Here is a 12554-nt window from a genome sequence, read left to right as displayed (position 1 = left end):
GTTGCAACAAAGCCTTGCTTGCCTACAAAGAGAGCAGCAATTTGGATTTGTTACTATGTTACCTAGAAGAATAACAAACTGTGCAAGGATGGAGGTTGTAGGAGCAAGGAGAAGTTGTCTGTAAAGTTGGTGGATGCCTATTTTCCATTTTGCAGTCCCTTGTCTCCCTCTTGTGGCCTCCTGGAGGCAACTAGCTGTGCAAAAAAAAGACAGCCTGGCGGCCGGCTGTTGCAGTGTTGCCCTCTCAGGCAACACTGAGTGACTGACTGAGCCTCACCGTCTTATATAAAGTTCAGACGGAACTTTGCACGTGTCATAGTGGAGCCCTCAGGATTCCAGAGCCAGCTTTCTGACATCATAATGGGGCCTCAGAGATAAAAGCCTGGGCCCAGGCAGTGTTGGTCAGTGCTGCTCAGCAGGCAGCACTGGACTGGACTGGATTACAGCTGATACAAGGTGTGAAGGAACAAGGGGTGGCTGTGGGCATGCACTTGCTGCCGCTGCCAGTGTTTATCTGCATGGCAGCAGGGCATTTGGGCGTTGCCAGGAAGGCGTTTTTATGTAGATTCCTCCTCTTTCAGCACTGCATTGTGGTGCAAGCAAAAGAAGCAAATCCTGTCTGGCTTCCTCTCCGGCCTTTATTCACCTCCCGTGTAGCTGTGAGTGTGTGAGCCTGCAGGGCCCCATGGAATTGCCTAGAAGTAGGCTGAATCGCTGCAAGGGCTGAACAGCAGTATCGGGCAGGCTCGGGCAACGCGCGGCCCGTTCGGGTTATCGCTTCTCGGCCTTTTGGCTAAGATCAAGTGTAGTATCTGTTCTTATCAGTTTAATATCTGATACGTCCCCTATCTGGGGACCATATATTAAATGGATTTTTAGAACAGGGAGATGGAAATAGAGCTTGCTCTGTCCACTCCACGCATTGACCTGGTATTGCAGTATTTCCAGGACCGGTGCACCCTTTCCTTATGTGTTGACTAAAAGCAGATTCCAAAAGTGTTTTTTGTCTTTGCTATTGTTTCTGTCTTTCTGAAGGGATCTCCCCTTTTAATCCCATTATTTCAACACCTGTTGGACAATGCATGAGTGATAATGAGCTCATTGATTAAATGCAATTAATGAATAGATTGCCACCTCTTGTTGTGTGTCGTCTGTGTTTCTGTGTTTCCGGCATTTCACATTGGAACACCTCATTCACCTTCCTTGTCTTCTCTCCGCCCTCCCTTTTAGGTAAGTTAAAGAGCTGCACCTGAGCCAGCCACTGATTGATTGATTGATTGATTGATTGATTGATTGATTGATTGATGCAGCACAACAGTCAAATAGTGGAGTGGAGTAGGGGAACAGCAAACAGCCAATAAAGCAGCCCGCCCGCTCGCCTGCCCGCCACAATGGACCTACCTGTGTACACTAGATGGATGTGATGGAATGTACTGTCGTCCCTACATTTCAAGAAGAAGTAAGAATTGCAGTTGCAACAAAGCCTTGCTTGCCTACAAAGAGAGCAGCAATTTGGATTTGTTACTATGTTACCTAGAAGAATAACAAACTGTGCAAGGATGGAGGTTGTAGGAGCAAGGAGAAGTTGTCTGTAAAGTTGGTGGATGCCTATTTTCCATTTTGCAGTCCCTTGTCTCCCTCTTGTGGCCTCCTGGAGGCAACTAGCTGTGCAAAAAAAAGACAGCCTGGCGGCCGGCTGTTGCAGTGTTGCCCTCTCAGGCAACACTGAGTGACTGACTGAGCCTCACCGTCTTATATAAAGTTCAGACGGAACTTTGCACGTGTCATAGTGGAGCCCTCAGGATTCCAGAGCCAGCTTTCTGACATCATAATGGGGCCTCAGAGATAAAAGCCTGGGCCCAGGCAGTGTTGGTCAGTGCTGCTCAGCAGGCAGCACTGGACTGGACTGGATTACAGCTGATACAAGGTGTGAAGGAACAAGGGGTGGCTGTGGGCATGCACTTGCTGCCGCTGCCAGTGTTTATCTGCATGGCAGCAGGGCATTTGGGCGTTGCCAGGAAGGCGTTTTTATGTAGATTCCTCCTCTTTCAGCACTGCATTGTGGTGCAAGCAAAAGAAGCAAATCCTGTCTGGCTTCCTCTCCGGCCTTTATTCACCTCCCGTGTAGCTGTGAGTGTGTGAGCCTGCAGGGCCCCATGGAATTGCCTAGAAGTAGGCTGAATCGCTGCAAGGGCTGAACAGCAGTATCGGGCAGGCTCGGGCAACGCGCGGCCCGTTCGGGTTATCGCTTCTCGGCCTTTTGGCTAAGATCAAGTGTAGTATCTGTTCTTATCAGTTTAATATCTGATACGTCCCCTATCTGGGGACCATATATTAAATGGATTTTTAGAACAGGGAGATGGAAATAGAGCTTGCTCTGTCCACTCCACGCATTGACCTGGTATTGCAGTATTTCCAGGACCGGTGCACCCTTTCCTTATGTGTTGACTAAAAGCAGATTCCAAAAGTGTTTTTTGTCTTTGCTATTGTTTCTGTCTTTCTGAAGGGATCTCCCCTTTTAATCCCATTATTTCAACACCTGTTGGACAATGCATGAGTGATAATGAGCTCATTGATTAAATGCAATTAATGAATAGATTGCCACCTCTTGTTGTGTGTCGTCTGTGTTTCTGTGTTTCCGGCATTTCACATTGGAACACCTCATTCACCTTCCTTGTCTTCTCTCCGCCCTCCCTTTTAGGTAAGTTAAAGAGCTGCACCTGAGCCAGCCACTGATTGATTGATTGATTGATTGATTGATTGATTGATTGATTGATTGATTGATGCAGCACAACAGTCAAATAGTGGAGTGGAGTAGGGGAACAGCAAACAGCCAATAAAGCAGCCCGCCCGCTCGCCTGCCCGCCACAATGGACCTACCTGTGTACACTAGATGGATGTGATGGAATGTACTGTCGTCCCTACATTTCAAGAAGAAGTAAGAATTGCAGTTGCAACAAAGCCTTGCTTGCCTACAAAGAGAGCAGCAATTTGGATTTGTTACTATGTTACCTAGAAGAATAACAAACTGTGCAAGGATGGAGGTTGTAGGAGCAAGGAGAAGTTGTCTGTAAAGTTGGTGGATGCCTATTTTCCATTTTGCAGTCCCTTGTCTCCCTCTTGTGGCCTCCTGGAGGCAACTAGCTGTGCAAAAAAAAGACAGCCTGGCGGCCGGCTGTTGCAGTGTTGCCCTCTCAGGCAACACTGAGTGACTGACTGAGCCTCACCGTCTTATATAAAGTTCAGACGGAACTTTGCACGTGTCATAGTGGAGCCCTCAGGATTCCAGAGCCAGCTTTCTGACATCATAATGGGGCCTCAGAGATAAAAGCCTGGGCCCAGGCAGTGTTGGTCAGTGCTGCTCAGCAGGCAGCACTGGACTGGACTGGATTACAGCTGATACAAGGTGTGAAGGAACAAGGGGTGGCTGTGGGCATGCACTTGCTGCCGCTGCCAGTGTTTATCTGCATGGCAGCAGGGCATTTGGGCGTTGCCAGGAAGGCGTTTTTATGTAGATTCCTCCTCTTTCAGCACTGCATTGTGGTGCAAGCAAAAGAAGCAAATCCTGTCTGGCTTCCTCTCCGGCCTTTATTCACCTCCCGTGTAGCTGTGAGTGTGTGAGCCTGCAGGGCCCCATGGAATTGCCTAGAAGTAGGCTGAATCGCTGCAAGGGCTGAACAGCAGTATCGGGCAGGCTCGGGCAACGCGCGGCCCGTTCGGGTTATCGCTTCTCGGCCTTTTGGCTAAGATCAAGTGTAGTATCTGTTCTTATCAGTTTAATATCTGATACGTCCCCTATCTGGGGACCATATATTAAATGGATTTTTAGAACAGGGAGATGGAAATAGAGCTTGCTCTGTCCACTCCACGCATTGACCTGGTATTGCAGTATTTCCAGGACCGGTGCACCCTTTCCTTATGTGTTGACTAAAAGCAGATTCCAAAAGTGTTTTTTGTCTTTGCTATTGTTTCTGTCTTTCTGAAGGGATCTCCCCTTTTAATCCCATTATTTCAACACCTGTTGGACAATGCATGAGTGATAATGAGCTCATTGATTAAATGCAATTAATGAATAGATTGCCACCTCTTGTTGTGTGTCGTCTGTGTTTCTGTGTTTCCGGCATTTCACATTGGAACACCTCATTCACCTTCCTTGTCTTCTCTCCGCCCTCCCTTTTAGGTAAGTTAAAGAGCTGCACCTGAGCCAGCCACTTGATTGATTGATTGATTGATTGATTGATTGATTGATTGATTGATTGATTGATGCAGCACAACAGTCAAATAGTGGAGTGGAGTAGGGGAACAGCAAACAGCCAATAAAGCAGCCCGCCCGCTCGCCTGCCCGCCACAATGGACCTACCTGTGTACACTAGATGGATGTGATGGAATGTACTGTCGTCCCTACATTTCAAGAAGAAGTAAGAATTGCAGTTGCAACAAAGCCTTGCTTGCCTACAAAGAGAGCAGCAATTTGGATTTGTTACTATGTTACCTAGAAGAATAACAAACTGTGCAAGGATGGAGGTTGTAGGAGCAAGGAGAAGTTGTCTGTAAAGTTGGTGGATGCCTATTTTCCATTTTGCAGTCCCTTGTCTCCCTCTTGTGGCCTCCTGGAGGCAACTAGCTGTGCAAAAAAAAGACAGCCTGGCGGCCGGCTGTTGCAGTGTTGCCCTCTCAGGCAACACTGAGTGACTGACTGAGCCTCACCGTCTTATATAAAGTTCAGACGGAACTTTGCACGTGTCATAGTGGAGCCCTCAGGATTCCAGAGCCAGCTTTCTGACATCATAATGGGGCCTCAGAGATAAAAGCCTGGGCCCAGGCAGTGTTGGTCAGTGCTGCTCAGCAGGCAGCACTGGACTGGACTGGATTACAGCTGATACAAGGTGTGAAGGAACAAGGGGTGGCTGTGGGCATGCACTTGCTGCCGCTGCCAGTGTTTATCTGCATGGCAGCAGGGCATTTGGGCGTTGCCAGGAAGGCGTTTTTATGTAGATTCCTCCTCTTTCAGCACTGCATTGTGGTGCAAGCAAAAGAAGCAAATCCTGTCTGGCTTCCTCTCCGGCCTTTATTCACCTCCCGTGTAGCTGTGAGTGTGTGAGCCTGCAGGGCCCCATGGAATTGCCTAGAAGTAGGCTGAATCGCTGCAAGGGCTGAACAGCAGTATCGGGCAGGCTCGGGCAACGCGCGGCCCGTTCGGGTTATCGCTTCTCGGCCTTTTGGCTAAGATCAAGTGTAGTATCTGTTCTTATCAGTTTAATATCTGATACGTCCCCTATCTGGGGACCATATATTAAATGGATTTTTAGAACAGGGAGATGGAAATAGAGCTTGCTCTGTCCACTCCACGCATTGACCTGGTATTGCAGTATTTCCAGGACCGGTGCACCCTTTCCTTATGTGTTGACTAAAAGCAGATTCCAAAAGTGTTTTTTGTCTTTGCTATTGTTTCTGTCTTTCTGAAGGGATCTCCCCTTTTAATCCCATTATTTCAACACCTGTTGGACAATGCATGAGTGATAATGAGCTCATTGATTAAATGCAATTAATGAATAGATTGCCACCTCTTGTTGTGTGTCGTCTGTGTTTCTGTGTTTCCGGCATTTCACATTGGAACACCTCATTCACCTTCCTTGTCTTCTCTCCGCCCTCCCTTTTAGGTAAGTTAAAGAGCTGCACCTGAGCCAGCCACTGATTGATTGATTGATTGATTGATTGATTGATTGATTGATTGATTGATTGATTGATGCAGCACAACAGTCAAATAGTGGAGTGGAGTAGGGGAACAGCAAACAGCCAATAAAGCAGCCCGCCCGCTCGCCTGCCCGCCACAATGGACCTACCTGTGTACACTAGATGGATGTGATGGAATGTACTGTCGTCCCTACATTTCAAGAAGAAGTAAGAATTGCAGTTGCAACAAAGCCTTGCTTGCCTACAAAGAGAGCAGCAATTTGGATTTGTTACTATGTTACCTAGAAGAATAACAAACTGTGCAAGGATGGAGGTTGTAGGAGCAAGGAGAAGTTGTCTGTAAAGTTGGTGGATGCCTATTTTCCATTTTGCAGTCCCTTGTCTCCCTCTTGTGGCCTCCTGGAGGCAACTAGCTGTGCAAAAAAAAGACAGCCTGGCGGCCGGCTGTTGCAGTGTTGCCCTCTCAGGCAACACTGAGTGACTGACTGAGCCTCACCGTCTTATATAAAGTTCAGACGGAACTTTGCACGTGTCATAGTGGAGCCCTCAGGATTCCAGAGCCAGCTTTCTGACATCATAATGGGGCCTCAGAGATAAAAGCCTGGGCCCAGGCAGTGTTGGTCAGTGCTGCTCAGCAGGCAGCACTGGACTGGACTGGATTACAGCTGATACAAGGTGTGAAGGAACAAGGGGTGGCTGTGGGCATGCACTTGCTGCCGCTGCCAGTGTTTATCTGCATGGCAGCAGGGCATTTGGGCGTTGCCAGGAAGGCGTTTTTATGTAGATTCCTCCTCTTTCAGCACTGCATTGTGGTGCAAGCAAAAGAAGCAAATCCTGTCTGGCTTCCTCTCCGGCCTTTATTCACCTCCCGTGTAGCTGTGAGTGTGTGAGCCTGCAGGGCCCCATGGAATTGCCTAGAAGTAGGCTGAATCGCTGCAAGGGCTGAACAGCAGTATCGGGCAGGCTCGGGCAACGCGCGGCCCGTTCGGGTTATCGCTTCTCGGCCTTTTGGCTAAGATCAAGTGTAGTATCTGTTCTTATCAGTTTAATATCTGATACGTCCCCTATCTGGGGACCATATATTAAATGGATTTTTAGAACAGGGAGATGGAAATAGAGCTTGCTCTGTCCACTCCACGCATTGACCTGGTATTGCAGTATTTCCAGGACCGGTGCACCCTTTCCTTATGTGTTGACTAAAAGCAGATTCCAAAAGTGTTTTTTGTCTTTGCTATTGTTTCTGTCTTTCTGAAGGGATCTCCCCTTTTAATCCCATTATTTCAACACCTGTTGGACAATGCATGAGTGATAATGAGCTCATTGATTAAATGCAATTAATGAATAGATTGCCACCTCTTGTTGTGTGTCGTCTGTGTTTCTGTGTTTCCGGCATTTCACATTGGAACACCTCATTCACCTTCCTTGTCTTCTCTCCGCCCTCCCTTTTAGGTAAGTTAAAGAGCTGCACCTGAGCCAGCCACTGATTGATTGATTGATTGATTGATTGATTGATTGATTGATTGATTGATTGATGCAGCACAACAGTCAAATAGTGGAGTGGAGTAGGGGAACAGCAAACAGCCAATAAAGCAGCCCGCCCGCTCGCCTGCCCGCCACAATGGACCTACCTGTGTACACTAGATGGATGTGATGGAATGTACTGTCGTCCCTACATTTCAAGAAGAAGTAAGAATTGCAGTTGCAACAAAGCCTTGCTTGCCTACAAAGAGAGCAGCAATTTGGATTTGTTACTATGTTACCTAGAAGAATAACAAACTGTGCAAGGATGGAGGTTGTAGGAGCAAGGAGAAGTTGTCTGTAAAGTTGGTGGATGCCTATTTTCCATTTTGCAGTCCCTTGTCTCCCTCTTGTGGCCTCCTGGAGGCAACTAGCTGTGCAAAAAAAAGACAGCCTGGCGGCCGGCTGTTGCAGTGTTGCCCTCTCAGGCAACACTGAGTGACTGACTGAGCCTCACCGTCTTATATAAAGTTCAGACGGAACTTTGCACGTGTCATAGTGGAGCCCTCAGGATTCCAGAGCCAGCTTTCTGACATCATAATGGGGCCTCAGAGATAAAAGCCTGGGCCCAGGCAGTGTTGGTCAGTGCTGCTCAGCAGGCAGCACTGGACTGGACTGGATTACAGCTGATACAAGGTGTGAAGGAACAAGGGGTGGCTGTGGGCATGCACTTGCTGCCGCTGCCAGTGTTTATCTGCATGGCAGCAGGGCATTTGGGCGTTGCCAGGAAGGCGTTTTTATGTAGATTCCTCCTCTTTCAGCACTGCATTGTGGTGCAAGCAAAAGAAGCAAATCCTGTCTGGCTTCCTCTCCGGCCTTTATTCACCTCCCGTGTAGCTGTGAGTGTGTGAGCCTGCAGGGCCCCATGGAATTGCCTAGAAGTAGGCTGAATCGCTGCAAGGGCTGAACAGCAGTATCGGGCAGGCTCGGGCAACGCGCGGCCCGTTCGGGTTATCGCTTCTCGGCCTTTTGGCTAAGATCAAGTGTAGTATCTGTTCTTATCAGTTTAATATCTGATACGTCCCCTATCTGGGGACCATATATTAAATGGATTTTTAGAACAGGGAGATGGAAATAGAGCTTGCTCTGTCCACTCCACGCATTGACCTGGTATTGCAGTATTTCCAGGACCGGTGCACCCTTTCCTTATGTGTTGACTAAAAGCAGATTCCAAAAGTGTTTTTTGTCTTTGCTATTGTTTCTGTCTTTCTGAAGGGATCTCCCCTTTTAATCCCATTATTTCAACACCTGTTGGACAATGCATGAGTGATAATGAGCTCATTGATTAAATGCAATTAATGAATAGATTGCCACCTCTTGTTGTGTGTCGTCTGTGTTTCTGTGTTTCCGGCATTTCACATTGTGACACCTCATTCACCTTCCTTGTCTTCTCTCCGCCCTCCCTTTTAGGTAAGTTAAAGAGCTGCACCTGAGCCAGCCACTGATTGATTGATTGATTGATTGATTGATTGATTGATTGATTGATTGATTGATTGATGCAGCACAACAGTCAAATAGTGGAGTGGAGTAGGGGAACAGCAAACAGCCAATAAAGCAGCCCGCCCGCTCGCCTGCCCGCCACAATGGACCTACCTGTGTACACTAGATGGATGTGATGGAATGTACTGTCGTCCCTACATTTCAAGAAGAAGTAAGAATTGCAGTTGCAACAAAGCCTTGCTTGCCTACAAAGAGAGCAGCAATTTGGATTTGTTACTATGTTACCTAGAAGAATAACAAACTGTGCAAGGATGGAGGTTGTAGGAGCAAGGAGAAGTTGTCTGTAAAGTTGGTGGATGCCTATTTTCCATTTTGCAGTCCCTTGTCTCCCTCTTGTGGCCTCCTGGAGGCAACTAGCTGTGCAAAAAAAAGACAGCCTGGCGGCCGGCTGTTGCAGTGTTGCCCTCTCAGGCAACACTGAGTGACTGACTGAGCCTCACCGTCTTATATAAAGTTCAGACGGAACTTTGCACGTGTCATAGTGGAGCCCTCAGGATTCCAGAGCCAGCTTTCTGACATCATAATGGGGCCTCAGAGATAAAAGCCTGGGCCCAGGCAGTGTTGGTCAGTGCTGCTCAGCAGGCAGCACTGGACTGGACTGGATTACAGCTGATACAAGGTGTGAAGGAACAAGGGGTGGCTGTGGGCATGCACTTGCTGCCGCTGCCAGTGTTTATCTGCATGGCAGCAGGGCATTTGGGCGTTGCCAGGAAGGCGTTTTTATGTAGATTCCTCCTCTTTCAGCACTGCATTGTGGTGCAAGCAAAAGAAGCAAATCCTGTCTGGCTTCCTCTCCGGCCTTTATTCACCTCCCGTGTAGCTGTGAGTGTGTGAGCCTGCAGGGCCCCATGGAATTGCCTAGAAGTAGGCTGAATCGCTGCAAGGGCTGAACAGCAGTATCGGGCAGGCTCGGGCAACGCGCGGCCCGTTCGGGTTATCGCTTCTCGGCCTTTTGGCTAAGATCAAGTGTAGTATCTGTTCTTATCAGTTTAATATCTGATACGTCCCCTATCTGGGGACCATATATTAAATGGATTTTTAGAACAGGGAGATGGAAATAGAGCTTGCTCTGTCCACTCCACGCATTGACCTGGTATTGCAGTATTTCCAGGACCGGTGCACCCTTTCCTTATGTGTTGACTAAAAGCAGATTCCAAAAGTGTTTTTTGTCTTTGCTATTGTTTCTGTCTTTCTGAAGGGATCTCCCCTTTTAATCCCATTATTTCAACACCTGTTGGACAATGCATGAGTGATAATGAGCTCATTGATTAAATGCAATTAATGAATAGATTGCCACCTCTTGTTGTGTGTCGTCTGTGTTTCTGTGTTTCCGGCATTTCACATTGGAACACCTCATTCACCTTCCTTGTCTTCTCTCCGCCCTCCCTTTTAGGTAAGTTAAAGAGCTGCACCTGAGCCAGCCACTGATTGATTGATTGATTGATTGATTGATTGATTGATTGATTGATTGATGCAGCACAACAGTCAAATAGTGGAGTGGAGTAGGGGAACAGCAAACAGCCAATAAAGCAGCCCGCCCGCTCGCCTGCCCGCCACAATGGACCTACCTGTGTACACTAGATGGATGTGATGGAATGTACTGTCGTCCCTACATTTCAAGAAGAAGTAAGAATTGCAGTTGCAACAAAGCCTTGCTTGCCTACAAAGAGAGCAGCAATTTGGATTTGTTACTATGTTACCTAGAAGAATAACAAACTGTGCAAGGATGGAGGTTGTAGGAGCAAGGAGAAGTTGTCTGTAAAGTTGGTGGATGCCTATTTTCCATTTTGCAGTCCCTTGTCTCCCTCTTGTGGCCTCCTGGAGGCAACTAGCTGTGCAAAAAAAAGACAGCCTGGCGGCCGGCTGTTGCAGTGTTGCCCTCTCAGGCAACACTGAGTGACTGACTGAGCCTCACCGTCTTATATAAAGTTCAGACGGAACTTTGCACGTGTCATAGTGGAGCCCTCAGGATTCCAGAGCCAGCTTTCTGACATCATAATGGGGCCTCAGAGATAAAAGCCTGGGCCCAGGCAGTGTTGGTCAGTGCTGCTCAGCAGGCAGCACTGGACTGGACTGGATTACAGCTGATACAAGGTGTGAAGGAACAAGGGGTGGCTGTGGGCATGCACTTGCTGCCGCTGCCAGTGTTTATCTGCATGGCAGCAGGGCATTTGGGCGTTGCCAGGAAGGCGTTTTTATGTAGATTCCTCCTCTTTCAGCACTGCATTGTGGTGCAAGCAAAAGAAGCAAATCCTGTCTGGCTTCCTCTCCGGCCTTTATTCACCTCCCGTGTAGCTGTGAGTGTGTGAGCCTGCAGGGCCCCATGGAATTGCCTAGAAGTAGGCTGAATCGCTGCAAGGGCTGAACAGCAGTATCGGGCAGGCTCGGGCAACGCGCGGCCCGTTCGGGTTATCGCTTCTCGGCCTTTTGGCTAAGATCAAGTGTAGTATCTGTTCTTATCAGTTTAATATCTGATACGTCCCCTATCTGGGGACCATATATTAAATGGATTTTTAGAACAGGGAGATGGAAATAGAGCTTGCTCTGTCCACTCCACGCATTGACCTGGTATTGCAGTATTTCCAGGACCGGTGCACCCTTTCCTTATGTGTTGACTAAAAGCAGATTCCAAAAGTGTTTTTTGTCTTTGCTATTGTTTCTGTCTTTCTGAAGGGATCTCCCCTTTTAATCCCATTATTTCAACACCTGTTGGACAATGCATGAGTGATAATGAGCTCATTGATTAAATGCAATTAATGAATAGATTGCCACCTCTTGTTGTGTGTCGTCTGTGTTTCTGTGTTTCCGGCATTTCACATTGGAACACCTCATTCACCTTCCTTGTCTTCTCTCCGCCCTCCCTTTTAGGTAAGTTAAAGAGCTGCACCTGAGCCAGCCACTGATTGATTGATTGATTGATTGATTGATTGATTGATTGATTGATTGATTGATTGATTGCAGCACAACAGTCAAATAGTGGAGTGGAGTAGGGGAACAGCAAACAGCCAATAAAGCAGCCCGCCCGCTCGCCTGCCCGCCACAATGGACCTACCTGTGTACACTAGATGGATGTGATGGAATGTACTGTCGTCCCTACATTTCAAGAAGAAGTAAGAATTGCAGTTGCAACAAAGCCTTGCTTGCCTACAAAGAGAGCAGCAATTTGGATTTGTTACTATGTTACCTAGAAGAATAACAAACTGTGCAAGGATGGAGGTTGTAGGAGCAAGGAGAAGTTGTCTGTAAAGTTGGTGGATGCCTATTTTCCATTTTGCAGTCCCTTGTCTCCCTCTTGTGGCCTCCTGGAGGCAACTAGCTGTGCAAAAAAAAGACAGCCTGGCGGCCGGCTGTTGCAGTGTTGCCCTCTCAGGCAACACTGAGTGACTGACTGAGCCTCACCGTCTTATATAAAGTTCAGACGGAACTTTGCACGTGTCATAGTGGAGCCCTCAGGATTCCAGAGCCAGCTTTCTGACATCATAATGGGGCCTCAGAGATAAAAGCCTGGGCCCAGGCAGTGTTGGTCAGTGCTGCTCAGCAGGCAGCACTGGACTGGACTGGATTACAGCTGATACAAGGTGTGAAGGAACAAGGGGTGGCTGTGGGCATGCACTTGCTGCCGCTGCCAGTGTTTATCTGCATGGCAGCAGGGCATTTGGGCGTTGCCAGGAAGGCGTTTTTATGTAGATTCCTCCTCTTTCAGCACTGCATTGTGGTGCAAGCAAAAGAAGCAAATCCTGTCTGGCTTCCTCTCCGGCCTTTATTCACCTCCCGTGTAGCTGTGAGTGTGTGAGCCTGCAGGGCCCCATGGAATTGCCTAGAAGTAGGCTGAATCGCTGCAA

The 12554-nt window shown here is 48.0% G+C and overlaps 8 non-coding genes across 8 annotated transcripts; all 8 read left to right on the top strand.

The window, feature by feature from the left end:
• Positions 1-773: 773 nt before the first annotated feature.
• Positions 774-964, top strand: LOC142729450 (U2 spliceosomal RNA). Its single transcript, XR_012878263.1, has one exon. It is a non-coding gene; the product is annotated as a U2 spliceosomal RNA (small nuclear RNA).
• Positions 965-2244: 1280 nt separating this feature from the next.
• On the top strand, positions 2245-2435 carry LOC142729449 (U2 spliceosomal RNA). The gene has a single exon (XR_012878262.1). It is a non-coding gene; the product is annotated as a U2 spliceosomal RNA (small nuclear RNA).
• A 1288-nt stretch (positions 2436-3723) lies between these two features.
• On the top strand, positions 3724-3914 carry LOC142729448 (U2 spliceosomal RNA). Its single transcript, XR_012878261.1, has one exon. It is a non-coding gene; the product is annotated as a U2 spliceosomal RNA (small nuclear RNA).
• A 1289-nt stretch (positions 3915-5203) lies between these two features.
• On the top strand, positions 5204-5394 carry LOC142729446 (U2 spliceosomal RNA). Its single transcript, XR_012878259.1, has one exon. It is a non-coding gene; the product is annotated as a U2 spliceosomal RNA (small nuclear RNA).
• A 1292-nt stretch (positions 5395-6686) lies between these two features.
• Positions 6687-6877, top strand: LOC142729445 (U2 spliceosomal RNA). The gene has a single exon (XR_012878258.1). It is a non-coding gene; the product is annotated as a U2 spliceosomal RNA (small nuclear RNA).
• Positions 6878-8165: 1288 nt separating this feature from the next.
• Positions 8166-8356, top strand: LOC142729444 (U2 spliceosomal RNA). Its single transcript, XR_012878257.1, has one exon. It is a non-coding gene; the product is annotated as a U2 spliceosomal RNA (small nuclear RNA).
• Positions 8357-9648: 1292 nt separating this feature from the next.
• LOC142729443 (U2 spliceosomal RNA) lies at positions 9649-9839 on the top strand. The gene has a single exon (XR_012878256.1). It is a non-coding gene; the product is annotated as a U2 spliceosomal RNA (small nuclear RNA).
• A 1284-nt stretch (positions 9840-11123) lies between these two features.
• Positions 11124-11314, top strand: LOC142729441 (U2 spliceosomal RNA). The gene has a single exon (XR_012878255.1). It is a non-coding gene; the product is annotated as a U2 spliceosomal RNA (small nuclear RNA).
• Positions 11315-12554: the final 1240 nt, after the last annotated feature.

Source organism: Rhinoderma darwinii, unplaced genomic scaffold (assembly GCF_050947455.1).
Source record: "Rhinoderma darwinii isolate aRhiDar2 unplaced genomic scaffold, aRhiDar2.hap1 Scaffold_718, whole genome shotgun sequence".
Taxonomy (NCBI): domain Eukaryota; kingdom Metazoa; phylum Chordata; class Amphibia; order Anura; family Rhinodermatidae; genus Rhinoderma; species Rhinoderma darwinii.
This window is presented reverse-complemented; position numbering and strand designations above follow the sequence as displayed.